The 27,306-nt window shown below is 40.0% G+C and overlaps 1 long non-coding RNA gene across 4 annotated transcripts in view; it reads right to left on the reverse strand.

The window, feature by feature from the left end:
• LOC147374112 (uncharacterized) overlaps positions 1-26,227 on the reverse strand; it is a 94,909-nt gene extending 68,682 nt beyond the window's left edge. For 2 of the 4 annotated variants that reach the window (XR_015162459.1, XR_015162458.1), the window contains exons 1-3: positions 24,499-26,227; positions 23,580-23,637; positions 22,514-22,555 (exon numbers count right to left, since the gene is read on the reverse strand). This is a non-coding gene — a long non-coding RNA (uncharacterized LOC147374112). Of the gene's footprint in view, positions 1-22,513; positions 22,556-23,579; positions 23,638-23,887; positions 24,152-24,498 lie in introns of those variants that run through there. The other 2 variants (XR_015162461.1, XR_015162460.1) reach the window with 1 other exon arrangement.
• Between the last annotated feature and the right edge of the window lie 1,079 nt (positions 26,228-27,306).

A 27,306-nucleotide genomic window follows, 5' to 3' on the forward strand; every position in this document is an offset into this window, starting at 1 on the left:
TCCTCTGGCTTGTGACCCTAGAACAAGGAAGATAATTTCCAGAAAGAAAGCCGAGACCAAGCAACACAATCCCACCAAAGCAATAAATTGAGGGGGATGGGCACAGAGAGAGACAAAAACAAATAGGAGCTGATGGAGAAATCAGGAGCAACTGGTTGGAACAGAAGATGGAAGAAAGCCTCTGAGACCCAGGTTTTCACACCTGGAGAAGGGCTATGAAGGTACTAAGCTGTCTCAGATGAACAATAAGAAAAATATTGTAGAATTATCATTATTTTAACTATACTAGTGAAAAAAAATTCATTTGTCAAAATGAAAATCAATTGACATTAGAAAGAGAAAAAGATCATGTGGATTTTCTATCCTGTTACACCTTTTTTGCTTCTTTAGACCATGAGGTGAAAAGGGTGGATTAGCAATCAACATCCATCCCAGTTCCCCTCTAGTGTGCCTTCCAGTGGTGCAGAGACTAGAAAACTCAAAAGCGTATTTCCCTACATTCCCTTGTAGCAAGAGTTCTGAAATCAGGACCCACCAAACAGATGCAACTGCATGAGATTTGGAAGGTGGAGGGAGATGAGAGCAGTCACTCTGCTCTTGCTTTGCTAGCTGCTGACAAGTAGGATTGTGGGGGGAGTGGTCAGAGGGGGGACATGTTGGGTTTTTCTGCAGCATAATCCCAGTGTGTAGTCACAAGATCTGTGAGGCTGTTGTGGGGTGTTCTTGAATTCCACAGTTCCATACTGATTCCCCATCTTCCTGATCAAACAGGAGCTAAAATTTCACGCCAGTTCAGCAGTTCTGGGAGTCACTCCTGCAGGCCCAGCAATGTGCTCACAACTCCAAACTTAAAAAAACAGAATACTCTATATTTAAATCTCTCCTTAAAAGAGCGAAACGGTTTCTGCTTCCTGAAATTGAACCATGAAATAGCCTACTTCTTAAAGCATTACAGGTTTGTGATGATAAACAAGTCAAGCCAAACATGAATTCCATTTATAGGGAGGGGTCATTTGGACACAAATGATAATACCCATAAAATAAAAAGCACTGGGGTGTGTGCAAATGAGCAAAGCAGCAAAACATACATATCTCTGCAGCAGCTGATAGGGTCTTACTCTTCTATCTTTGTCCTCAGGTAGAAGGGTTTCCATGAGGCAAACTTCCCTAATGCCAAGCCATCCATTTAGAAGTGTTAGCCAAGTTAATGAGGTTACTGGTCCTCACTTGTCGTTTCCCCATTGTAGGCACTTAGACACAATGTGAAATATTAATAAATTGAATAGGTTACCAAATACAGTGGTCTCATCAAGATGGAACTGTTTATAAGAGGTTATGAATCAGATTAAAATCCTCATTTGTCACAGAGCCAGGGAGGTAATACTCTTCCCTTAGCCACAGATCCCTCCACACTTTTCAGAAAACTAATTCTATAAACCCAGATTACAATAGTATTAGAAAACATTGCCAATTGGAGTATGCAGATCACTACCTGTTTCTCTCATTAAGAGCACAGCAAGGAATAATAACCATGAAATATCCTGGGGAAAGCACAGGCTTGAAAGTAAATATAGCAGTTGAATTTGGAGTCCTGTCATGGCCCTGGAGGGAAGGTAATTCAGCTAAAACTTGGTATTTGTGAAGATCTGACTCAAAACCTGTACCATTTTTCAGCACTGCAAGTAGGACACAGAGGGCTTTTTTCTTTTTTCCAGTGGAATCAGATGGGAGCGCCAGCTCTGTCCTGTGTTTAGCCCTGCCAATCACAGACCTCTAAAAGACCTGGGAGTCCAGTCCCTACAGTGCTGCTGCAGTGAAACTTTCAAAGTGACTCTGGAAAATTCTAAAAGCAGGGTCAGTTTGTGAGCTGCAGTGGTCTTTGAAAAGCTAAAAATGAGAAAAAAATTCAGAGAAACAGAGGATTTTTATAATTATTTATTTTTTGTGACTAGGGCTTCCCTCACAGCTCAGTTGGTAAAGAATCTGCCTGTAATGCAGGAGACCCAGTTTCAGTTCCTGGGTCAGGAAGATCCCCTGGAGAAGGAAACAGTAACCCACTCCAGTATTCTTGCCTGGAGAATCCCATGGACAGAGGATCCTCGCAGGCTGCAGTCCACAGGGTCACAAGAATTGGACACGACTTAACGACTAAACCATTACCACAATTTTTTTGTGAATAATTGTTAAGTGCATTTTACACCTGGAAGAGATTGTACATATATGATATTTGTATTTTTACCAGTTGATTGTAAACATTTTAGTAATTATGATGTGCTAATAATTTATCTTTTTTAAGGTGTTGTTGCTCTTCAGTTGCTAAGTCGTGTCCCACTCTGTGTAACCCCACGGATTGCAGCACACCAGGCTTCCCTGTCCTTCACTATCTCACGGAATTTGCTCAAACGCATGTCCATTGAGTTGGCAATGCCATCCAATCTTCTCATCTCATTTTTTAAGGTGAGTGTATCTATTTTTCATGCATGAGAATCTGAGGGGAAAAGTGTTACAAGAGAAAACAACAGAAAACTCTCCACTTTAGTCATTGAAAGCTAATGCTGTAACCTACATCCCTGTTGCTTAGCTCTTCCAAATGTCTATCCTCTTACTAACAATTCTGCTTTATGAAAATAACTGTTTCACATGGCATTTTTACAGCAAGGGAGCATGACAGTCAAGCCTAAATCCATATTCTGCAGCCCTTGGTATGTTTGGTGTGCTTCCCCTAAACTATCATTTTTAACCAGGCTATAAAGATTTAAGCAAGAAATTTAAAATGCAAGCAACTTTTAGGGATAAAGAGCTACCAAAAACAAAACAAAGGCTAAATTTTACCATAAAATGCCATTTGTAATTTTAAGCACTTTAGAATATGTTGTTCCACCACTGTAAAATTAACTCTTGATGTATGTATGTGTAAAACGTATATACACTCAAGTACAAGTATTTGAAGACATGGTTAAATTAGAATATTTTAAATACAATGAAAACTTATTAATTGTTCCTCTATGAATCTTAACTTTACAAAGCAGGGAGCATCTAAAGTCAACATTAAACCCTCAGAAATTTATTTCATGGAGTTGGCATGGAGGTGGCATCCTTGTCACCTATGTGTATATCAGCCCTTGCAAGTGATTCTGCAGTTGCCTCACAATGGGGCCCTCCAAGTCGGTTAGATATCTGATTCCTGTGCTCTGCGACATATCTAACTCCTGCATCCAGCAGAGCTCAGGGTCATTCTTAGGTCACAGTGGTTAAAGATGGCTGTCAATTCACTGCACGGGCTGCGTTTCAAGTATCCTTTATCTCTGTCATATTAATGATTCTTAGTGATATCTTGGGAACTTAACCACACCATCAATATGCATCTTAATGGTGTGTTTTGTAGCACCAAAGTGACTGCATTTAAAGCTCAGCGTGCTGTATTTGAGTCTGTTACCCTTTGAAAGCTAAGAACTGGAACAAATACACACTTTTGTCTGAATACACCATATGGTTCTATGCTGCCTTGCAAAGTTTTTAAAGGAGGGGTTGTAATAAAACAAGTTGAAACTAGCTGATTTTGCCTTTTCTCAGTACAAAAGTAATTATTATTCAGTCAAAAAATATGCAGTGAAAAGAATAATTGCATAAGAGGACAATATGATCCTGAAAGTACCCACCTTGTGTTTTTATTTTGATGAATACCCATTTGGATCCTTAGGCCTGTGCAACTTAATGGTTGTCACAATTCTCTGTGACTAAGGAGAAAGATGAGCCTTAATTGTAAATTTGCACATGCTTTATTGCCAATGCAATGGCAGGAACACATTTAATAGGATTGTCATTCCATTTAATTACTCCAATTTTGACATGGACCTACCACAGATAAAATTGATGGCATGGGTTATGAGCACTATAAAAAATCACTGCTTTCTCCTCAAGGGGTGAGTATTAAGGTGTTCTTCCATATTCTCTACAGCTATCTGCATTAGGTGAAGGGAAAATAAAGCATGGTAATAGGATACCCATCCTCAAACTTCTTCCTTCCAAACTGAGATATGACTGTGACATGACAGTGATGCATGGTCATTTTTTTAAGCTTGCCTGGGTAAGATCTGTGACAGTCATAGAAAAAGAAATAAATAATGGGTCAGTGGACAAAACTAGAAAAGTTTTCTGCCAAATGAATCCTATGTTTAATTTCCGACATATTTGCTATTCTTCAGCTTTTTCTCAGCAATATTTAATGATACTCATTATACTTTTGCCTGAAACAAGTAAATAAATATCTCAGGAACTAGGCACTAAGCTTAAGATGTGTGCAGATGTACAGGAGGTATGACATGGCTATGGTAACAGTCATCATCATAAATTCAAAACTGACAACAAGAAGAAATCAGCAGCTCTATTCAAGAAAGAGTGGTGGTGAGGTGCTGGCATCTTGGCACATGTAGCCAAGTGGAAAGTTGCCAGATACTGGCTGGAAGAACGTAAAGAGCTGGCTTTCCCTTCCACAAGTTGAGGGAAGGGCTTTAACAGCACAATATCAATGTTTTATTTGGCCACATTAAACTGTCTGCTACTTGAGTTCATTTTCCACATTCTAGTTTATGACTCACTGAAAATAGGAGCTAGTATCTTCTTATAATGTCTCCATAAGCCTCCTTTCCCAGCCCATGGAGAAAATCTAAGTTTCTAAGTAAATCTATAAATCGATTACTCAAATAGATGATGAATCAAAGCATTTTTTTTTTTTGGTCTTTTAAACTTGAAACTGTCATTGAAAATAAGCTCATATTTATTTGGCTATTGATCAAGTAGAAATCTTCAATAAAAATATTCTGCCATTTGGTTTTATCCCAAGCTTCCTTTGTCTTTCAGTTAAGAAATGGTTTTATGCTATGCCCATAGAATGAGATATTCAGAGAATTAAATCAATAGACTATAAATTATATGTAAAAGAAAACATCAGGTCATTGCCCTGATACAACAGATTTATTATTAAAGTAGGCAACTCCATGACAATTCACTACATTAGTTCTTATAAAGTAAGAGACAGGGAGAGATCAATGATAACTTTAGCTTACTGTTGCTTTTAATGGTTCATTTATAATAACTACTTATCTCCTATTATTTTAGCTTGCTATAATAATGTCAAGCCATGAAAAAAAAGATAATCACCATTATGGGAATATATATTTAATTCACATCTGACTGACTATTCCTTAATCTGATTCATGTATTTGTAGAGTAGCCAGAAATATACTAAAATGCATAGTGATTCTTAGGTACACATAAAAACTCCATTATATCAGTTACATTAGGTTTAGAGTACAAAAAATCAGGCAGTTTTGGGTGTACTTTCATAGGTGTGTTATTAGATGAACAATCACATTGCAAGGCCCACCCACAGCCCACAAGCTCAAATCTGCTGTGCTAGCAACATCAAAAATAATAGCTGATGGGGACTTCCCTGGTGGTCTAGTGGCTAAGAATCTGCATTCCAATGCAGGGGATGTGGGTTCAATCCCTGCTCAGGGAACTAAGATCCCACATGCAGCAGGGCAACTAAATCAGCATGCTGCAAGTACAGAGGCTATATGTCGCAACTAGAGAGAAGACTGCACACCCACAATGAAGACCCAATGCAGCCAAAAATAAACAAATAAATCAAAAACTTTTTTAAAAAAGAGTAACTGCTGAATCCTAAAAGGACCCTTCAGCTTCACTATGTTTCCTGGAAAACTATTGACAATATAAAGCAAATTTTTGCTGCAGACATGCATATGGACCCATATTCCATTTGTGGGTTCTCTACATCTGCTTTACCATTCTTGAATAATTATTGCTCTGATTTCAGTGGAGGTTTGATACAGGCTTCTAAAGACCGTCTCAAATGAAGGAGGAATAAACTCATCTATTTCTTTCAATAAGGCTGAAAGAGGGGAATCCCTAGCAACCAACTGCCCAGATATTTTCTCCCAGGGAAAATGGGATTAAATAAATATTAAAAGGGATGAAGTATGATTGAATCAGGGAGGCAAGGCTCACTACCACCACTTTTACTTTTTAGTGACACAAAAATGATTTAAAAAACCCCTCGGGTCTTCTTAGCACACATGGTAGCTCCACCACTGCTTACCCTTGCTGGTTGTTTTCCTACTGATCACTCCAGATTCTCCACATGTCTGAATTGCACTACTGGTGTTGCACATGCAATTTAACTCTATTTAAAAGCAATGATAAAACTAATACAATTATGTAAAGTTTAAAAATAAAATAAAATTAGGAAAAAAAAATAAAAAATAAAAGCAATGATAACTAATATCCAGACTATAGAGAATTGTTAAAACTCAACAATGAAAGACAATTCAAAAATGAGCAAAGGACTTGGCACACATTTCTACAAAGAAGACATACAAATTACCAATAAGTACATGAAAAGATGCTCAATATCACTAATCATCAGGGAAATTCAAATCAAAATTACAATGATGGAAGCAACCTAGATGTCCATCAACAGTTGAATGGATAAGAAAGCTGTGGTACATATACATAATGGAATACTACCCAACTATTAAAAAGAACACATTTGAATCAGTTCTAATGAGGTGGATGAAACTGGAGCCTATTATGCAGAGTGAAGTAAGCCAGAAAGAAAAGCACCAATACAGTATAGTAATGCATGTATATAGAATTTAGAAAGATGGTAATGATGACCCTATATACAAGACAGCAAAAGAGACACAGATATAAAGTACAGACTTTTGGACTCTGTGGGAGAAGGCAAGGGTGGGATGATTTAAGAGAATAGCATTGAAACATGTATATTACCATATGTGAAATAGATCACCAGTCCAAGTTCGATGCATGAAACAGGGCACGCAAAGCCGGTGCACTGGGACAATCCTGATGGATGGGATGGGGAGGGAGGTGAGAGGGATTTTCAGGATAGGGGACATGTGTACACCCGTGGCTGATTCATGTCAATGTATGGCAAAAACCACCACAATATTGTAAAGTAATTAGCCTCCAATTAAAATAATTAATTTTTTAAAAACTACAATAAGATACCACTTCACACTCTTTAGGATGACTACTATTTAAAAGTCCCAGAAAACAAGTATTGACAAGGATATCGAAAATTAGAAGTCTTGTGCACTGTTGGTGAGAATGTAAAATGGGATGTAAAATGGGACAGATATCAAAGCGATATCTGTATGTCCATGTTTATTTATAGCAGTATTGCTCATAAAAGCTAAAACATAGAAGTAACACAAGTGTCCAATGATAAGTGAATTAATAAGCAAAATATGCTAAATACATATAATAAATACCACTTAACCTTAAAAAAGAAGGTACATGGGTGAAACTTAAGGACATTATGAAAGTAAAATAAGCCAATCAGAAAAAACAAAGACTGTATCATCTCATTTATATGAGAGCAGTCAAAATTATAGGGACAGAAAGGAGCATGGTGGTTGCCAGGAGCTGGAGAGAAGAGAGGAATTGGAGTTACTATTCAGTGGACATAGAGTTTCAGTTTTATAAGATGAAGAGTTCTAGAGATGGATGGTGGTCATGGTAGCACAACATTATGAATGTATTAAAACCACAGAACTATATACTCAAAACTTGTTAAGACAGTAAATTCTATGTTAAGTGTATTTTGACACAATATAAAAATTGGGGGGGAAAAAAGGATAGTGGTACTCTAATCTACAACTCTCTATAAAGGCTAAAGCATAACTGACAATTCCAAGTGTTGGCAAGAATGTGGAGTAATTAGAACTCTCATACATTGATGATGAGAGTGCAAATTGGTACAACCACTTTAGAAAAGTATTTGGCAACATACATTAAAACTAAGTATATGCCTAGCCCATGATCCAGCAATTACACTCTTACGAAAATATCAAAGCGATATGAGTGTACATTTTCACAAAAGACATCAGCAAGAATGTTCAACTTTCCTCAAAATAGCCAAATGTTAGAAACAACCCAAATGCCATCACAGTAGGATGGATAAATGAAATGCGGTATATTCATACAATGGAATACTATACAGTGATTTTTTAAATAAAAAACTATTATTATTAGTTGTAACATGAGTGAATCTTATAAGTATTACATTAGGCAAAAAAAGCCATTATACTACTGTATAATTCCATTTATATTAAATATGAGACAGATAAAATTAATACATTGGTAGAAGTCAGAATAGTGAGAGGAGGGTACTGACTGGAAAAGCACAGGAGAGAAGCTTTTGGGGTGCTGAGACAGTATTAGATCTTGATCTAGGTGGCAACTATACAAATACGTGATGAATCTTAGAAGCATTATGGAAAAAAGTCAGACAGATAAGTCTACATAGGCTATGATTTCACTTATACATTTTGGAAAGGGCGAAACTATAGGGATACAAACAGATCAGTGGTTTCCAGGAACTTAAGGTGGAAGGAGGTGACTGACTTGCAAAGGGACACAAAGGAACTTTGGGGGTTGATGGAAATAGCCTATATCTTAACAATGGTGGTGCTACATGACAGAATAAAGCTATCAAATTTCACCAAACTATATATTTTAAAGAGGTTGAATCTTCTTATAGCTGCTGAAATAACTTTCTAGGCCCAAGATGGAGCCACTCCTGCCTGGAATGCTGTGTCAGCAAACCAGAACTTAGATAACTTTTGTGTCCCTGTGACTGCTCCACTTGACCAGAAGCTTAGTGCACCGGGTCAGCCAACTCCCAAGGGCCAAGCCAACTCTTGGTCTTCTCATCCCAGACAAGGTTGACTATGTGGCCCCAGGCAATCATATATTTTCTATTTGTCTCTTCCTTGTTCTTAGTTCTTTACCCTGTTAAAGCATCCACTTTGCAGTTCTCCAAAAGGAGAATATTCACTTCTTGAACTGTTAAATAAGTTTATTTGTATAACTTGAGTTGTCTTTTTAAATTATTTTCTAACATAACTAAATTATAACTCAATACCTACTTTAAAAATATTGAACAATCTGTACACTTCAGATTAGTGCAACTTATACACTTACTATACTAAGTATATTTTATATTTCAATAAAAAATAGAAAAACTTAAAAATTCTAAGTAGAGGTTAAGTGGGTCCTAAGACCTGTGTTCCAGTCCAAACTCTGATACCAGTTTGCTGTGTCAAATACTCAAGTTGTTGCAACTGAGTAGAAACAGTATTATGTCTGAAATGAGCCCTGAGATTCACACAGGCTCACATCACCCCAGAGAGGAGAAGCGATCTGTGGTGTGCCACACAGCTACTCAGTGTGGAGCCAGAAACTAAAAACTAAGACATCTGACTCTCAAGTTCAATTCCAGTTAAAAGGATATTTTAAAAAGAAAAGAAAGAAAAGTCAAACTGATCATCTGGCACTGCATAAGCTGCACATTTTCAACCAATTGTACAGCACTGTGTCTCTGTTGGTACATATTTGCGCTCCACTTCCAAAGATACTAAGAGAAGGAATCAGAAGTTTGCAAAGTGCCTTGAGCTATTTAAGCAGCTCTACCTGAATAATCTGAGGTATCAGAGATCCTTTGATAACAGCAATTTACCATAAAATGTAGAGGATGGCAGTCCCCATTTAGGGAGCTCCAACTCAAAATCCAGTCTTGGCATATCCCCTACGTGTCCAGGGCCATCTCCAAAACTGTTCAGTCAGTCACGCAAAGTACACAAACTGCTCTACTCCTCAGAGAGTTATTTTAGGGTATAATCTAGGTTGTATGACCCTTAATCAACTCCTATGAAAATGTAATTCCTCTGCAACAAAGTCAGCTTGTTTACATACACACATACATACACATACAGATCTTAAATCTTACAAAGCAGCGTTCACATACCCCATAGTGTCCAACACTGTCCTAACAAAAGCACAAACCTGAATGGCCATGCCATGCTCCTCTCTAAAACGGAGACATTAAGGAAGTGCTCAATCAGTGACCCCTAGATCCCCTTTCTGTGCTCTGCTTCTACCTAGATGACCCTTTGACCTCCCACCCTTTCCTGCCACCTCTAAGGCCAGAGCACCAACTTCTAACTTCTACTCCATGCCCCCACCTTGCTCACCCCCCAATCCCTCTCAAAACAGAAAAGGCTCTAGTATCAGTTATTTACACTTTTTGACTGATTGGTTACACTTTAGCTTCAATAAGCTTTGGTGGGTATGTTAATTCAAGCAGCATTTACACTTAAACCATTTTACATTCCATTGTATAATGAAGTATGAAAGTATTTTGAACTTCTATTTAACTTCAGTAAGCAAGTAAGAAAATATTTTGGAAACATGGAAGAACTTGAGATCATACTCTGTGGACTCAGCCTTGGTAAGCCATGAGCCACATTAGAATAGCTGAGAGGCTATAGAAAGAACCCAAAGAATTTTCCCTCACCCGCTCACTCATTCACCCATTCATGCATTCAGCAAACATTTATCAAGTGTCTACCATGTACCAGGGATTGTACAAGGCACAGAGAATGATTAATAAGATGTGGTCTTTATCTTGGAGTAATTTACAAAGAAGAGTAACAGACTGGTTAAAAGAATTTAATGCCCCAAAGTAGGAACTGCTCTAACAAATAAAATGCTGAAGGAGGATGATTCACTCTTCCTGGGGCAGGTTTCACAGAAGACAGACCCATGAGCTCAGCTGGAAGGAGTTTGACAGATCACAACACAGAAAGGGGGCAAAATGGGTTCCCTGAATCTTTTAGCCAAATATATTGGGGAGATGGGAGGGGAATGGTAACCTTTTTTGTGCAAGGAGCATTGAAGGCAGGAAGGGTCTCCTGCGGCCACAAACAAAGAGGACTTGGGCTGTGGCAGCAGCTGGGCCCCTTCCTTTCATCTCTAGTCACCTGACCAGGCCAGTTGATGATAAGCCAAGATGCCCTGAGTCACTCAAAGAGAAGGACACGTGCAAGGACTGTCATGCAGCTCCACACTCAAGCCACACTTATAAAAATGTGATTTCTCTATCAGGACACATCACTGAAACATAAATTTTATCCACATTCTTTAAAATAATTACTATTTGGGGGCTTCCCTGTTGGCTCAGTGGTAAAGAATGCACCTGCCAACGCAGGAGACGCGGGTTTGATCCTTGATCCAGGAAGATCCCACATGAAACTAACAGAGCAACTTAGCCTACACACCACAACTATTGAGCCTGTGCTCCAGAGCCTGGAAGCCCCAACTACGGAGCCCACGGGCCTACAGCACATGCTCCCCAACAACAGAAGCCACTGCAGTGAGAAGCCTGCAGACTACAACTGGAGAGCAGCCACCACTAATGAAGACCCAAACAGTCAAAAATAAATAAAATTATTTTTAAAAATAGTTACTATTTTGTTTTGCTCTATTTTGGTCCTTAGAAATTCAAAGCTTTTGTTAGAGTCAAATCTAAGTCAACAAAGAAAAATTGGTAATCAAGTAATGCCCTTGCTTCAGACTAGTTCCCTTCTGATTAGGGAGTGTTAGTCATTCAGTTGTGTTTGACCTTTTGTGACCCCATGGACTGTAGCCCACCAGGCTCCTCTGTCCATGGAATTCTCCAGGCAAGAATACCAGAATAGGTTGCCATTCCCTTCTCCAGGGGATCTTCCCAATCCAGGTCTCCTACATTGCAGGAGGATTATTTTACTGTCTGAGCCACCAGGGAAGCTCCCTTCTGGTCCCTAACTATAGCAGCTAAAAGTTTATTTCTGGGCGCTTGCTGAAGACAGAGAATTCATCCCCCAATTCAAACAAAGCCAGGTGCACACCCACAAGACCCAAAGCTGCCCATGCTCTCTTTGCTCAATTTCTTGGCTTGAACAAATTTCTTAGACCTTTAAACTCTCTTGTTCCAAAATTTGCAGGTGAATAGGTTGTGTCACGAAACATATTTGATGTTATCTTAGTCTGTATCTAATATTTTTGTATCACAAATATTTTTCTAGAGTTCTAAAACAGCCCTCAAACCCTTATGTTATTCCAACTCTGCTAATGTAAGAATGAATATTCATTCTTTCAACATTTAGCCAACAGTGATGCAAATGATTACTTATCCCCCAAAGACCCATTCACTTTTTCTTCCATTTTAGATGGCTATGGGCACCACCCAAAGACAGCATTTTCCAGTATACTTTGCAGCTAGGTGTGGCCTGTGACTAAGTTCATCACAATAAAATGTGCCACTTACAAGTCACTTACTTTGTAGGAAATTGCTTGTCTTTCACTTTCCCTCTATTACTCTTCCTAAAAACTGAAATGTGAAGGTAACACAGCTTCAACTATGCAGGAAAGACCTAAGGAATGTAGGAACAGCACAGTGGAGGAAACCCAGCTTGTGAATGGCTTCATGAAACTAAAGCACACCAGCAGTCTGAGCTCTTATATTTTTCTGAAAATTTACATGCAAGAGAATTAAATTTAGCCACATTTAAGCCACTGTATTTTTAGATTTCTTTTTAACAGCAATTTAGCTCGACCATAGTTAATATAAACATTCATTCAATGTCCATTGAGCATTTCCTATATGACAAGAACAGTATGCTGAGGAAACATAAAGTAATGAATGGACAGAAAAGCTCTCTGGGCATAGGTCACCATGGTCTAGAAGAAGAGACATATATATGTGTGTGTGTGTGTGTGTGTGTGTGTGTGTGTGTGTGTGTGTAACCATGGGGTTGCAAAGAGATATGACTGAGACTAACACTAACTAAATATATATATTTAGTTATATATATAAATATATTTTTATTTTATTTAGATGGGCTTCCCTGGTGGCTCAGACAGTAAAGAATCTGCCTGCAATGCAGAAGACTGGGTTCAATCCCTGGATCAGGAAGATCCTCTGGAGAAGGGAATGGCAACCCATTCCAGTGGGCAGAGGAGCCTGGCAGGCTACAGTCCATGGGATCGCAAAGAGTCAGACACAACTGAGTGCCTAACACTTTCACTTTCATATTTATTAAACATTTTTTTATTTATATATCTATTTTTAATATATATTTTTAGCTAAGGCCTCAAGATCTTAGGAAAAAATGGGACAACCTTGATTCCAGGTTGCAAGTCCCTGAGACAAGAAAGAGATTGGCTCTTTGTACAGAATTCAAGGCAAGTGAACAATGTGAGTAGTGTGGCATTAGAAGGAAAGGTTTTCCTAAAGAGATACCCACATATATGTATTGCTGCATAGATATATTAAATTATCTTGCTTTTAGAGTTGTTCCTAACTCTATGTTCTTTTTTTAAAGCAGGTTTTTTTTTAAACTTCCTCTGCTGCTGCTGCTAAGTCGCTTCAGTCGTGTCCGACTCTGTGCAACCCCAGAGACGGCAGCCCACCCGTCCCTGTGATTCTCCAGGCAAGAACACTGGAGTGGGTTGCCATTTCCTTCTCCAATGCATGAAAGTGAAAAGTGAAAGTGAAGTCTCGCAGTCGTGTCCGACTCTTAGCGACCCCATGGACCACAGCCTACCAGGCTCCTCCGTCCATGGGATTTTCCAGGCAGGAGTACTGGAGTGGGGTGCCATTGCCTTCTAGTCACTCACATATTCCAGCACTGGATCACCTTGAAACCATAAGAATCCTATCTTACTTGGTAGCATCCCTAGATTCTATCTATATAATTTTCCCCAAATTAAATCCTCTTTTTCCTAAGCACACAACTTCACAAGGATCTGTTCCATCTATCTCATCCTTCATTTTCATCCTTTCTAATTCACAAAACCCTAAAAGCCCCAAGTTTATAAAATTCTGACCCTCTTCTCTTTCCATTCCCTTGGTTGTCACAGTCAAATAGGGGGCATGAAGCTTATGTTGACATTTCCCCTACGTCTTGTCTTCTCTGGCAAAGGTCATCATAAAACCTTAGCATTTGACTCAAATGACATGTTGATCACAGTCCCAACCAGAATTAAAGGCTTACTCTCAAGTTACACATTTTGGGGAGAAAAGAATGTCACCTGCAATTACTCTATAAGACTTTTACAATAAAATCCTTAAAGTTTAAATGTATAACTAAATTCTAATAAAAATATTAATTTAAAATGTTATACAACATAAATCAAGTTATATACTTCATTATGATCTGTAAACTCCTTGAAAGGAGATGGCATCTTCTCTCTAAAATTTTGCATCATCTCTGAATAAACATTTTAATTAATGAAGGAGCAGAGTCATAAGACAGGATTCAATAGAAGGTAGCAAGAAAGAAACCAGATGACAAGAGAGCAGAAATTCCATGTGGGAGGAGGGATGGAGGTCAGGGAGAGGTGAAGCCAGAGGAATTCCTGGAGCCAGGAAAGCAAAACTAGAGGTATTCTCAAGGGCACCTGCAACCAATTGGTTCTGAATCCCTCACCTCCCACAGTTATAGATGCTCAGTTAGAGACTGCAAGGGGTGCCTTTGTGTCATTCTCAAATAGGAAAGAAAAAATTAGAGGATGAGAAAGAGGAAACGTAAGGAAAAGAACAATGGGATGAGTCAAGCAAGTCAGGAGAAAGAGTATATACAATGTTACTAAGAATGAATCCTCAGGAATAAGACCGCAAAGTTGAAAAATGAATGTTATTCGATTTTCTATCTGGGTGACCCCTCCTCTCAGTTTTTCCTTCTTTAAAACAGAATGGGGTATAGCTATGTTGTGGAGAGGAGTTTAGGGAGACAATCCAAGTAAAGTGCTTAGCCTAGTGCCTAGCAAAACATGAGCCATCAATACGTCTCAGCTACTCTCCTACATATAGGCTCAGCCTCAGAATAACTCCTCCAGGTGATAAGATAGGAAAGCCGTAAAATAAAATAGAAAATAAGTTCTGTTCTAAAACTCAGTTAGGTAAATTTCTGTTTTCTTGGTGGACAAACAAAGGACCAACTTTGGCTCTTTTCATGTACTTGTTCAGATTTCACAAGGTGAAAAGGGTGTGTTAAAAGAGTCCAAAGCTGGGGAAGGAGAGAAAATGGGATTAAAAGAAGTTGCCATCTGGCCATCTTACATAGATACTCTCTAAACCATATAGTCCAACTTCCCTTCCACAATCCCAGGCCATAGGTCACAATCTCTAAAAAAATTCAAAGCACCATTATTTGCTATGTCACATGGCACAATATCAGGATTCTTCTTTATAAGCAACAGAAACTAACTATTGGTTATTTAATTGGAAAAGGGACACATGGATAGCTCAGAAAATTGCTAGGAAGACTGGAAATTAAACTTGAAAAATGGAATATTTGGCAGCCAGAGCCAGAGCTAAACATCCACATAGCCAGTCTGGTGAGACAACCACCCTCACCACAAACCCTGATGCCACCAAGCCACTAGGCCTGACTGCTGCTGGATACAATCTCCCCTACCTTCACCATGGCTATGATGGAAATAGGAGAGGAAATGGAGAAAGTAAGGATATGGCCTTTTCTGGCTCATAGTGAAAAATTCCCTAAACATAAAAGGTTCACATGCTGGCCAATCCTACTTAAAAAAAAAAGGGAGGAGGGGGAGGAAGGAAAAGGAAGAAAAATATCTTATATAATAAGTAATGATACTTTAATTGTTTTACCTAAACATCAAATAAAAATTATATCACGTAAACACAGATGTTTATGATATAACATAAGAGGGGAAAAGTGGGCTTCCCTGATAGCTCAGTTGGTAAAGAATCCACCTGCAATGCAGGAGACCTGGATTTGATCCCTGGGTTGGGAAGATCCCCTGGAGAAGGGAATACTCACTCCAATATTCTGGCCTGGAGAATCCCATGGTGTTGCAAAGAGTCGGACACGACTGAGTGACTTTCACTTCACTTCACTTCAAGAGGGGGAAAAGAATTCAAAATTGTGATACACAATAATTGTCTTTAAGTAAAGTATGTGGTATGTTCAGTCGCTCAGTCGTGTCCAACTCTTTGCAGCCCTTTGGACCATCAGGCTCCGCTGTCCATGGGGATTCTCCAGGCAAGAATACTGGAGTGGGTTGCCATGCCCTCCTCCAGGGGATCTTCCCAACCCAGGGATCAAACCCAGGTCTCCTGCATTACAGGTGGATCCTTTACTGTCTGAGCCACCAGGGTAGCCCAAGTAAAGTATCAGATCAGATCAGATCAGTTGCTCAGTCGTGTCCGACTCTTTGCGACCCCATGAATCCCAGCACGCTAGGCCTCTCTGTCTATCACCAACTCCCGGAGTTCACTCAGACTCATGTCCATCGAGTCAGTGATGCCATCCAGCCATCTCATCCTCTGTTGTCCCCTTCTCCTCCTGCCCCCAATCCATCCCAGCATCAGAGTCTTTTCCAATGAGTCAACTCTTCGCATGAAGTGGCCAAAGTACTGGAGTTTCAGCTTTAGCATCATTCCTTCCAAAGAAATCCCAGGACTGATCTCCTTTAGAATGGACTGGTTGGATCTCCTTGCAGTCCAAGGGACTCTCAAGAGTCTTCTCCAACACCACAGTTCAAAAGCATCAATTCTTTGGTGCTCAGCCTTCTTCACAGTCCAACTCTCACATCCATACATGACCACAGGAAAAACCATAGCCTTGACTAGATGAACCTTTGTTGGCAAAGTAATGTCTCTGCTTTTGAATATGCTATCTAGGTTGGTCATAACTTTCCTTCCAAGCAGTAAGCATCTTTTAATTTCATGGCTACAGTCACCATCTGTAGTGATCTTGGAGCCCCCCAGAATAAAGTCTGACACTGTTTCCACTGTTTCCCCATCTATTTCCCATGAAGTGGTGGGACCGGATGCCATGATCTTCGTTTTCTGAATGTTGAGCTTTAAGCCAACTTTTTCACTCTCCACTTTCACCTTCATCAAGAGGCTTTTTAGTTCCTCTTCACTTTCTTCCATAAGGGTGGTGTCATCTGCATATCTGAGGTTATTGATATTTCTCCCAGCAATCTTGATTCCAGCTTGTGTTTCTTCCAGTCCAGCGTTTCTCATGATGTACTCTGCATATAAGTTACCTAAATCAAATCCCTTATGATTATACAGTGGAAGTGAGAAATAGATTTAAGAGCCTAGATCTGATAGATAGAGTGCCTGATGAGCTATAGAATGAGGTTCGTGACATTGTACAGGAGACAGGGATTAAGACCATCCCCATGGAAAAGAAATGCAAAGCAAAAATGGCTGTCTGGGGAGGCCTTACAAATAGCTGTGAAAAGAAGAGAAGTGAAAAGAAAAGGAGAAAAGGAAAGATATAAACATCTGAATGCAGAGTTCCAAAGAATAGCAAGAAGAGATAATAAGAAAGCCTTCTTCAGTGATCAATGCAAAGAAATAGAGGAAAACAACAGAATGGGAAAGACTAGAGATCTCTTCAAGAAAATTAGAGATACCAAGGGAACATTTCATGCAAAGATGGGCTCGATAAAGGACAGAAATGGCATGGACCTAACAGAAGCTGAAGATATTAAGAAGAGATGGCAAGAATACACAGAAGAACTGTACAAAAAAGATCTTCACGCCCAAGATAATCACGATGGTGTGATCACTCACCTAGAGCCAGACATCCTGGAATGTGAAGTCAAGTGCGCCTTAGAAAGCAGCACTATGAACAAAGCTAGTGGAGGTGATAGAATTCCAGTTGAGCTATTCCAGGTCCTGAAAGATGATGCTGTGAAAGTGCTGCACTCAATATGCCAGCAAATTTGGAAAACTAAGCAGTGGCCACAGGACTGGAAAAGGTCAGTTTTCATTCCAATCCCAAAGAAAGGCAATGCCAAAGAATGCTCAAACTACGGCACAATTGCACTCATCTCACACGCTAGTAAGGTAATGCTTAAAATTCTCCAAGCCAGGTTTCAACAATACGTGAACCGTGTAATTCCAGATGGTCAAGCTGGTTTTAGAAAAGGCAAAGGAACCAGAGATCAAATTGCCAACATCCGCTGGATCATAGACGAAGCAAGAGAGTTCCAGAAAAACATCTAGTTCTGCTTTATTGACTATGCCAAAGCCTTTGACTGTGTGAATCACAATAAACTGTGGAAAATTCTGAAAGAGATGGGAATACCAGACCACCTGATCTGCCTCTTGAGAAATTTGTATGCAGGTCAGGAAGCAACAGTTAGAACTGGACGTGGGACAACAGACTGGTTCCAAATAGGAAAGGGAGTACGTCAAGGCTGTATATTGTCACCCTGTTTATTTAACTTATATGCAGAGTACATCATGAGAAATGCTGGACTGGAAGAAACACAAGTAAAGTATGGATGAGGTCAAACACTGAACTATAGGAAAAAGCTGTATTTGGAGGAATGTGATGGTAACTGGGTTGTTTTCTTTATTAACAATTGTATCTGTATGCTATTATAGAACCATGCTATTTCTTTACTAGGCTATGAGTATTACAAGCAAATCATTGTCTTTCTGAGAGCTTTAATTCTATCAGGAATAAAACCCCAAATAGAAAATTAACTTTTCTCTATGCATGTGCATAATTATATATATTTTAACAGAACTAAGATCATTCATAGTGTACATGCAGGCTTATAACAATCTGACACTAGGCTTCTAAAATATAAACATCTTAAATCTGAAATTAATTTCAGTTCAGTTCAGTTCAGTCACTCGGTCGTGTCCGACTCTTTGCAACCCCATGAATCATACACCAGGCCTCCCTGTCCATCACCAACTCCCGGAGTTCACTCAGACTCATGTCCATCGAGTCAGTGATGCCATCCAGCCATCTCATCCTCTGTTGTCCCCTTCTCCTCCTGCCCCCAATCCGTCCCAGCATCAGAGTCTTTTCCAATGAGTCAACTCTTCGCATGAAGTGGCCAAAGTACTGGAGTTTCAGCTTTAGCATCATTCCTTCCAAAGAAATCCCAGGGCTGATCTCCTTTAGAATGGACTGGTTGGATCTCCTTGCAGTCCAAGGGACTCTCAAGTCTTCTCCAACACCACAATTCAAAAGCATCAATTCTTTGGCACTCAGCTTTCTTCACAGTCCAACTCTCACATCCATACATGACCACAGGAAAAACCATAGCCTTGACTAGACGGACCTTTGTTGGCAAAGTAATGTCTCTGCTTTTGAATATGCTATCTAGGTTGGTCATAACTTTTCTTACAAGGAGTAAGTGTCTTTTAATTTCACGGCTACAGTCACCATCTGTAGTGATCTTGGAGCCCCCCAGAATAAAGTCTGACACTGTTTCCACTGTTTCCCCATCTATTTGCCATGAAGTGATGGGACCGGATGCCATGATCTTCATTTTCTGAATGTTGAGCTTTAAGCCAACTTTTTCACTCTCACTTTCACTTTCATCAAGAGGCTCTTTAGCTCCTCTTCACTTTCTGCCATAAGGGTGGTGTCATCTGCATATCTGAGGTTATTGATATTTCTCCTGGCAATCTTGATTACAGCTTGTGCTTCCTCCAGGCCAGCATTCCTCATGATGTACTCTGCATATAAGTTAAATAAGCAGGGTGACAATATACAGCCTTGACGTACTCCTTTTCCTATTTGGAACCAGTCTGTTGTTCCATGTCCAGTTCTAACTGTTGCTTCCTGACCTGCATATAGGTTTCTCAAGGGGCAGGTCAGGTGGTCTGGTATTCCCATCTCTTTCAGAATTTTCCGGTTTATTGTGATCCACACAGTCAAAGGCTTTGGCATAGTCAATAAAGCAGAACTAGATGTTTTTCTGGAACTCTCTTGCTTCTTCCATGATCCAGCAGATGTTGGCAATTTGATCTCTGGTTCCTCTGCCTTTTCTAAAACTAGCTTGAACATCTGGAGGTTCACGGTTCATGTATTGCTGAAGCCTGCCTTGGAGAATTTTGAGCATTACTTTACAAGCGTGTGAGATGAGTGCAACTGTGCGGTAGTTTGAGCATTCTTTGGCATTGCCTTTCTTTGGGATTGGAATGAAAACTGACCTTTTCCAGTCCTGTGGCCACTGCTTAGTTTTCCAAATTTGCTGGCATATTGAGTGCAGCACTTTCACAGCATCATCTTTCAGGACCTGGAATAGCTCAACTGGAATTCTATCACCTCCACTAGCTTTGTTCATAGTGCTGCTTCCTAAGGCGCACTTGACTTCACATTCCAGGATGTCTGGCTCTAGGTGAGTGATCACACCATCGTGATTATCTTGGGCGTGAAGATCTTTTTTGTACAGTTCTTCTGTGTATTCCTGCCACCTCTTCTTAATGTCTTCTGCTTCTGTTAAGTCCATACCATTTCTATCCTTTATCGAGCCCATCTTTGCATGAAATGTTCCCTTGGTATCTCTAATTTTCTTGAAGAGATCTCTAGTCTTTCCCATTCTGTTGTTTTCCTCTATTTCTTTGCACTGATCGCTGAGGAAGTCAAAGTGAAGTCGCTCAGTCGTGTCCGACTCTTTGCAACCCATAGACTGTAGCCCACCAAACTCCTCCGTCCATGGGATTCATCAGGCAAGAATACTGGAGTGGGTTGCCATTTCCTTCTCCAGGGGATCTTCCCGACTCAGGGATCAAACCCAGGTCTCCCACATTGCAGGCAAATGCTTTAACCTCTGTGCCACCATTACATTATTACTGTCATGTGTGAGAGTAATATGAGGCTTCAACACAGGAGAATTAAAACCATGGGCTGTAAATTTCAACTTTACCCACCACTCAGTACGTAATGGTGAGAAATGTAGAGAACTTCTCTAAGCTTCAGTTTCTTGATCTGTGTATGTGTTAGTCACTCAGTCCCACTCTTTGCAATGCCATGACTGTAGCCTGACAGGCTCCTCTGTCCATGGAATTCTCCAGGCAAGAATATGGGAGTGGGTTGCCATTGCCTTCTCCAGCAGATCTTCCCAACCCAGGGATTGAACCCTGGTCTCCTGCATTGTAGACAAATTCTTTACCATCTGAGCAACCAGGAAAGCCTGTTCTCTATCTGTAAATGGGGATAATAAAACTGATATCATGATGGCCAATAAAGACATGAAAAGATGCTCAACAAAGAGAAAGATGATAATCATAGAAAAATGATTATCTACAAAGAAGTATCTTTGTAGAAAAACTATAAAGAAGTATCTCCTCACACCAGTCAGTAGGTATATATATACCTACAAACAATAAATGCTGAAGAGGACGTGTACAAAAGGTAACCCTCTTGCACTAATGGTGGGAATGTAAATTGATAACAGCCACTATGGAGTACAGTATGGTGATTCCTTTAAAAACTAGCAATAAAACTACCACATGACCCAGCAATCCCACTACTGGGCATATACCCTGAAAAAAGCATAATTGAAAAAGGAACATATACCCCAATGTTTATAGCAGCACTATTTACAATAGCTAAGACATGGAAGCAACCTAGATATTCATCAACAGATAAATGTATAAAGAAGATATGGTACATATATACAGTAGAATATTACTCAGCTATAAAAAAGAACAAAAATTTGTCAGTCCTAGTGAGGTAGAGCCTGTTATACAGAGTGAAGTCAGAAAGGGAAAAACAAATACAGTATATTAATGCATATATATAGAATCTAGAAAAGCTTGTATTGATGTATGTATTGATGAACATATTTACAGGGAAGGAATGGAGATGCAGGTACAGACAATGGATTTGTGGACACAAAGAGGGAAGGAAAGAGTGGGGTGAATGAAGAAAGTAGCACTGACATATATACCATGTGTAAAATAGATAGCTGGTGAGAAGTTGCTATATAACACAGGGAGCCCAGCCTGGCACCCCATGATGACCTAGAGGGGTGAGATGGAGGGAGGAGAGGGAAAGGAGGGAGGCTCAAGAGGGAGGGAATATATGTATAATTACTGCTGATTTCCATTGTTGTACAGCAGAAACCAACACAACATTGTAAAGCAATTTTTCTCCAATTAAAAAGAAATTTTAAAAACCCACATCACAAGGCTGTTATGAAGACTAACTTAGATATAATACAAATAAAATTCTTAGCTCAGCATCTGGTACTAAGAAAATGAATAATAAATATTAACATAAAAAGAATAAGTTGTCACAACTTGCTAAAGTCTGGATCTCTCTCATAGAAGGAGTGTATATATATTAATAAGATAATGAACTGCAAATGAAGTCCTTATGGTTCATAGGAACCAGAATGCTCTCAACTTCCATGGTGCCTGAATCAGGGAACAACCAAGGAGTTAACGAACCATCTGAGTGGCTTGGGCAGGGCAGTTAAGAAGCCTGATATTTTCTTGATTTTGTCTCTGTTTCAATAAAAATTTTCTGAAATGGATCCGCCAGTTCTTTATCCATGGGATAGGAAGGATCTGAGCAGTCACCTTTTCTGTAGGATTCTAGGAAGTAAGTAGGAAGGAAGAAACCCTCTGGCCATATATCTAGTTATCCAAACCTACTTCTTAATAACTTTGGGATCTTCAGCAATTAATTATTATTGAGATTAATTATTATAATTACAATACTTAACAGAGTAATCATTAATGTTACTAAATATATCTAGCTTGAGATTAACTTTTGCCTGCCAGTTTTAATACCCACTTAAGTACATATTAAAGATATATGTAAATATTTTTTCTTACCAGTAGCACTGCTAGCACCTTTCTGGGCCTTGGGTTCTTCACCTGAAAGTGGAAAAACCAAGTTACATGTCTAAAGGGTCGGACACGACTGAGCGACTTCACTTTCACTTTTCACTTTCATGCATTGGAGAAGGAAATGGCAGCCCACTCCAGTGTTCTTGCCTGGAGAATCCCAGGGACGGGGGAGCCTTGGTGGGCTGCCATCTGTGGGGTCGCACAGAGTCGGACACGACTGAAGCGACTTAGCAGCAGCAGCAATGTCTCTTCTTACCTTATATTCTATGATTCAAAACTAAATAACATCAGTAACATTGTAATGTTTGTAATTATGCCAAGCCCTTGCTCAGTTTTGGAAATTAGAAAAGTAAGAGGAAGTAAATTGTAGCAAATGTAGCACTTTTCTACATACAACTCAGCCCGACTTCATGCAAATTGAGGTCTGAGAATAACTGGCTTCCAAAGATTGGCTCTCTTTAGGCTTCATAATTCATGCCTCTAAGTTCTTGTTGAATCTGGTTCCTCTTGTTATTCTCAGTCAGCAAGTGTTAAGTGGTAAGATAACAGGAGGAGTAACCCCTATGGGTGAGGATGAATTATTCTTTTCCTTTTTTCTTTAATGGAAATTGTGACTGGATTTTCGGTATATAAAATAAACAAATGCAAACTGGGGTGTGGGACATCATGCATTCAAATGTTTCCAGCTGTATGGATGTTAGCTTTCATAGCGACAGTACATCTATAATTTACATTAAATATTTTGAATTTTGTCCACATGTTAGGCATGCCACAGACATAATTTGTGAATACAAGTGGTATCTTTCCTTGCAAATAATTTCCTTAACCAATTACTGTAAGATATGAAAAAAAAAAAATCTTTTATTCTTAAATCAATCCTCCCACTGACTGAATTGTTAATTTTGACCTCTCTTTAGCTTTGCTTTCATTTAAATATTTGCCATTTGGTAATTTTCCCAAGCATGTACAGCCACAGTTTGCATATACATCTGATATTAAAGTTTCCCAACTCTCTAATTCTTTACCAGTGAGCAATCATCCATGCTAGTACCTGTATCAAACGTTGATAATCTGATAACTCTTTGTAGAGGACTTATGTGGTTAGCTATCTGGAGAAACAATACAACAAAATGGATAAGAATTTAGGCTCTGGATTCAGTGGACAAGTCACTTAGCATCTTAGAATTTTCCATTTCCTTATCTGAAAATCAAAATAATAAAATACTTCCTTCTCAGGGCTGATTAGATGAATTATTGTCTGTAAAGTATCTGACATAGGACCTGGCTCAGGGTAACCACAAATAAACACCAGATTTACAAAAATCTGAAAAATCACATAAATTTTACAGAATAACTTACAAGTCAACAAAAACGTACATCTTATTTTCTAATTTAAGAATCTCAAAGCACAGAAACATTAAGTATCCTATCTAACCCTATACTGTGAAGGAGAAAAGAGTAAACACAGGTGTCTTGAATTCCAGTCAAGAGCACTTTCCGAAGAGACTATTTCATCATTATTAAACGTCAAGAGCCCTGCCCTCAGGAAGCTTAAGAACTCTTAGGGGGAGTCAAGACTAACATACAACTCTAGTTAGTTGTTCTATAACAAAAGATGGAGTACTAAGGTACTCAGCTGAAAGAGTGGGAAGTGGTTCAGGGAACCTTCTAGAAGCAAGGCGGGGTTTGACTCTACAACTTAATGAGAAGAAGACATTTGAGAACCCAGGATGTTTCCCTGAGCAGAGAAGTACTTGTCTCTCTAGGAACATTCACTACTGGGGAACTGTTTAGAAACTCACCACACCTGCAACCCCCACCTCTACCCTCAAAGCATCTGAATTGAACCAGAAGGGGAATTAATATATTACTCAATTAAATACACTTTGAAAATCTGGAAAGAGGAGACAGGCCGGGAGTAAAGCCTCCCTCCGCTTTCAAATCAAAAAGGTGAAGCCTAGGCTTCCGACCTGGGTTTCTTCTCCTCGGGGAGAACGTCCTGTCCAGCACCCCAGGTGGGTTCGCTCGCGGGAGGGACACAAGGCCCTCACCTAGGCCGCGAGGAGTTAGGCGGCCGCCTGCGGCATCGTAGGCCGCAGCTCAGCCCCTGGGACTCGCTCCCAGGAGCCCAGACTCGGGGGTGCTGGCTGGGAAAGAAGGAGGAGACTGGAAGCGGGATGGTCCCTAGAGGCACTGCGGGGCTCTCGGCCGCCGCAGGGGACGCGCCCCGACTCCCGCGGCGTTCACTGTCAACCCCGCGGGCGCTCGGCCGGGATCGGCAGCGCCCGCACACCCCGAGACCCGGCTGCTGGTGCCTCCTGATCCGCGTGGGTCCCGCGAGGACGCGAAAGGCAGCCGCGGCGTTCGCTCCGGATCTCAGAGCGAGAAGGCAGGGAAGCCGAGGGCGGAAAGTAGTAGTAGCCGTGATGTATGGGCTCTCTCCACCCGCCGCGGGCCCGCGGAGACCAGACGGCAACCCCCACCTCCCCCGCCTCTGCCAACCCGGTCCCCGGAGGCCAGGTCTCTGCGCCCGCGATGCTCTCCCAGAGGTTCAGGCAGCTGCTCCCTGTAAGCGCTGAAGCAAGGACCCCATTTGCTCCTCAGAATGGAAAATTCCTGTCCAAGAACATTACTGACATTGGGTGGGGGCGAGGAAAGGGTCCCTACCATCTTAAGTCATTGCTTTCTGCCTTTACGTTATGGGTCTGGGCGATTTTTCTTTTAAAAGGCAGCAGGTCATAATTTGTGAAATGTCAAGCGCAGCTATAATGTTTCCCGACTTAAAAAGAAAAAAGCCATTCAATAATTTTTCCTTTATTTTCTGTTGCAAAGTTACTCAGTGCTTAGAAAAAAACAAAAAACACTTAAAAACCAAATAACCACCCAAACCTAAAAGGAAAACGTAAAACAATCTGATTTCTATTGATTAGCCCTGTGACTAGACGTTTTACAAACACATTTTTAACAAGAAAAATATAATGGGATGTTTTAAAATGGAGACATTTTAGATGTGTCTGGAAATGTTGGAAAAAATTGGTCTTTTCATTCATTTGAAATAAGCTAAAAACACAGTCTTTCTCGACTATTTTGCATGATATAACGGACCATAGGCTAGAGTCTACTGAGTAGCTTCGCTTGATTGATACTTGTTTTCAGTTCTGCAGCCTGAAAGGCAGCTATATTGGATAATTGGCTTTGTTTAAAATAAGGCTGTAAAACGCTAGGGATTCCAGTTCAGTCCTTCAAACACTGACAGGCATAGATGTCTCTTTGGGCAGCAAGTTCTGCTGAGATCACAAGGACCCCACTGAGGAAGGAAAGCGAGGCATGTTGTGATGCAAGGAAACTTGATGTTAATTGGTCTTAGAGTGTGTGCTTGTGTGTGTGTGTCTGTGTCTGAATTTTAGGTTCATGAGTGAGTCCTGGAGAAAATTAAGAAATTTGGACCAGAACCGTTTAGGAGGATATGCTGTGCCACAAAACAAACAGAAACAAACAAGCACACACACACACATGCACAAAGAGTCAGGGTTAAGACACCCCCTGGAATGTTCCTGCATCTCTAAGCCCTTTCGAGTGATACCTCTTGCAATTTAAGGGAGGTTGAACTTGGGTTCAGGCAACTCCTCTTTCATTTACTCTTCCCTAGTATAGATTTAAAAACAACAAAAATATACGTATGTTGAACATTGCCTGCTCTACCTCTATTTTTTATATTTTAAGAACACGTGTGTTTAACAGCAAGTAGCCCAACATTTTGTTGTTCAAACAAGATGGCAAAAACATTCCATCTGCCATACTGGGAGATTTGTTTCAAAGATTCTGTTATCCTGATGGCCTCAAAATAAAAAACTTGACTGAGTGTGTGGTTAGTAAGCCAGAAGTAAAAAAATTTAAACAATATCCAGCCTGAAACTAATCATATTGAATAAAATAGGAAGAAACAAAATTAGGAATTTAGAATTCAGAGCACTGACCTCAGGTGCTAAGCCACTCTGGTTTTCATTTAAGAAGTAAGAATATTGATATTATGGGCTCTGTGGCAAATCAATACACCTTTGGGTGATTTATCTCTCTGATTCATAAAATGGGAGTTTGGGTAGATGGATTTCTTTCTGTTCTGGTCACCTAGGTACAAGAATTCCTAAGACAGAACTTCTAGGTGTACTCAGAAACTCAGGCAAAAAGGTGATTATTTACAGCAGAGGGTCACCAAAGTTAGCTGTCTAGTGAGTAGCTTATCTGATAGGGGCATGCTAACTCATGTTCTTGTGTGTATTGAAAAACCATAGCATTTCTGAGAGAGGTATTATTCAGTCCCAACCAATATAAACAAAGATACTGTTCATGTACCAATTTAAAAATTTTAAAACCGAAGTGTTGCCTGTCGTTCAAAATAGTAAATTAAAGACTCAGACTCCTACTCAGACTTCAGCTGCAAGGATGATTATTCTTCAGGAAGAAACACAATCTGCAGTGACCGTTTTTCTTCACAGACGTGATCAGCCATTAGAAAAGCTTAATAAATCCCTATTTAGTATGCATTTATGCAGTGATTACATGAACTTCGACCTCTGAAGAGCTGTAGCAATTAGCTTCAGTGTCCAGCATCTTCTCCCACCATTCCCCACTGGCTTCCTTGGGTCTTCCTTTCTCATCTCAGCAGTTTGTGTGCTAGGAAACATACAGTTTTAAAGTTGACTTTCCACCTGAGGTATTTGCTTCTGCTCAAGTCACTTCCCCCTCTGTTCCCCCTACTCCTGTCTAAACAGCCATCT

The sequence above is a fragment of the Bos grunniens genome, chromosome 4 (assembly GCF_055505025.1).
Source record: "Bos grunniens cultivar Pamir isolate PY7600 chromosome 4, Bosgru_T2T1.0, whole genome shotgun sequence".
Lineage (NCBI taxonomy): Eukaryota > Metazoa > Chordata > Mammalia > Artiodactyla > Bovidae > Bos > Bos grunniens.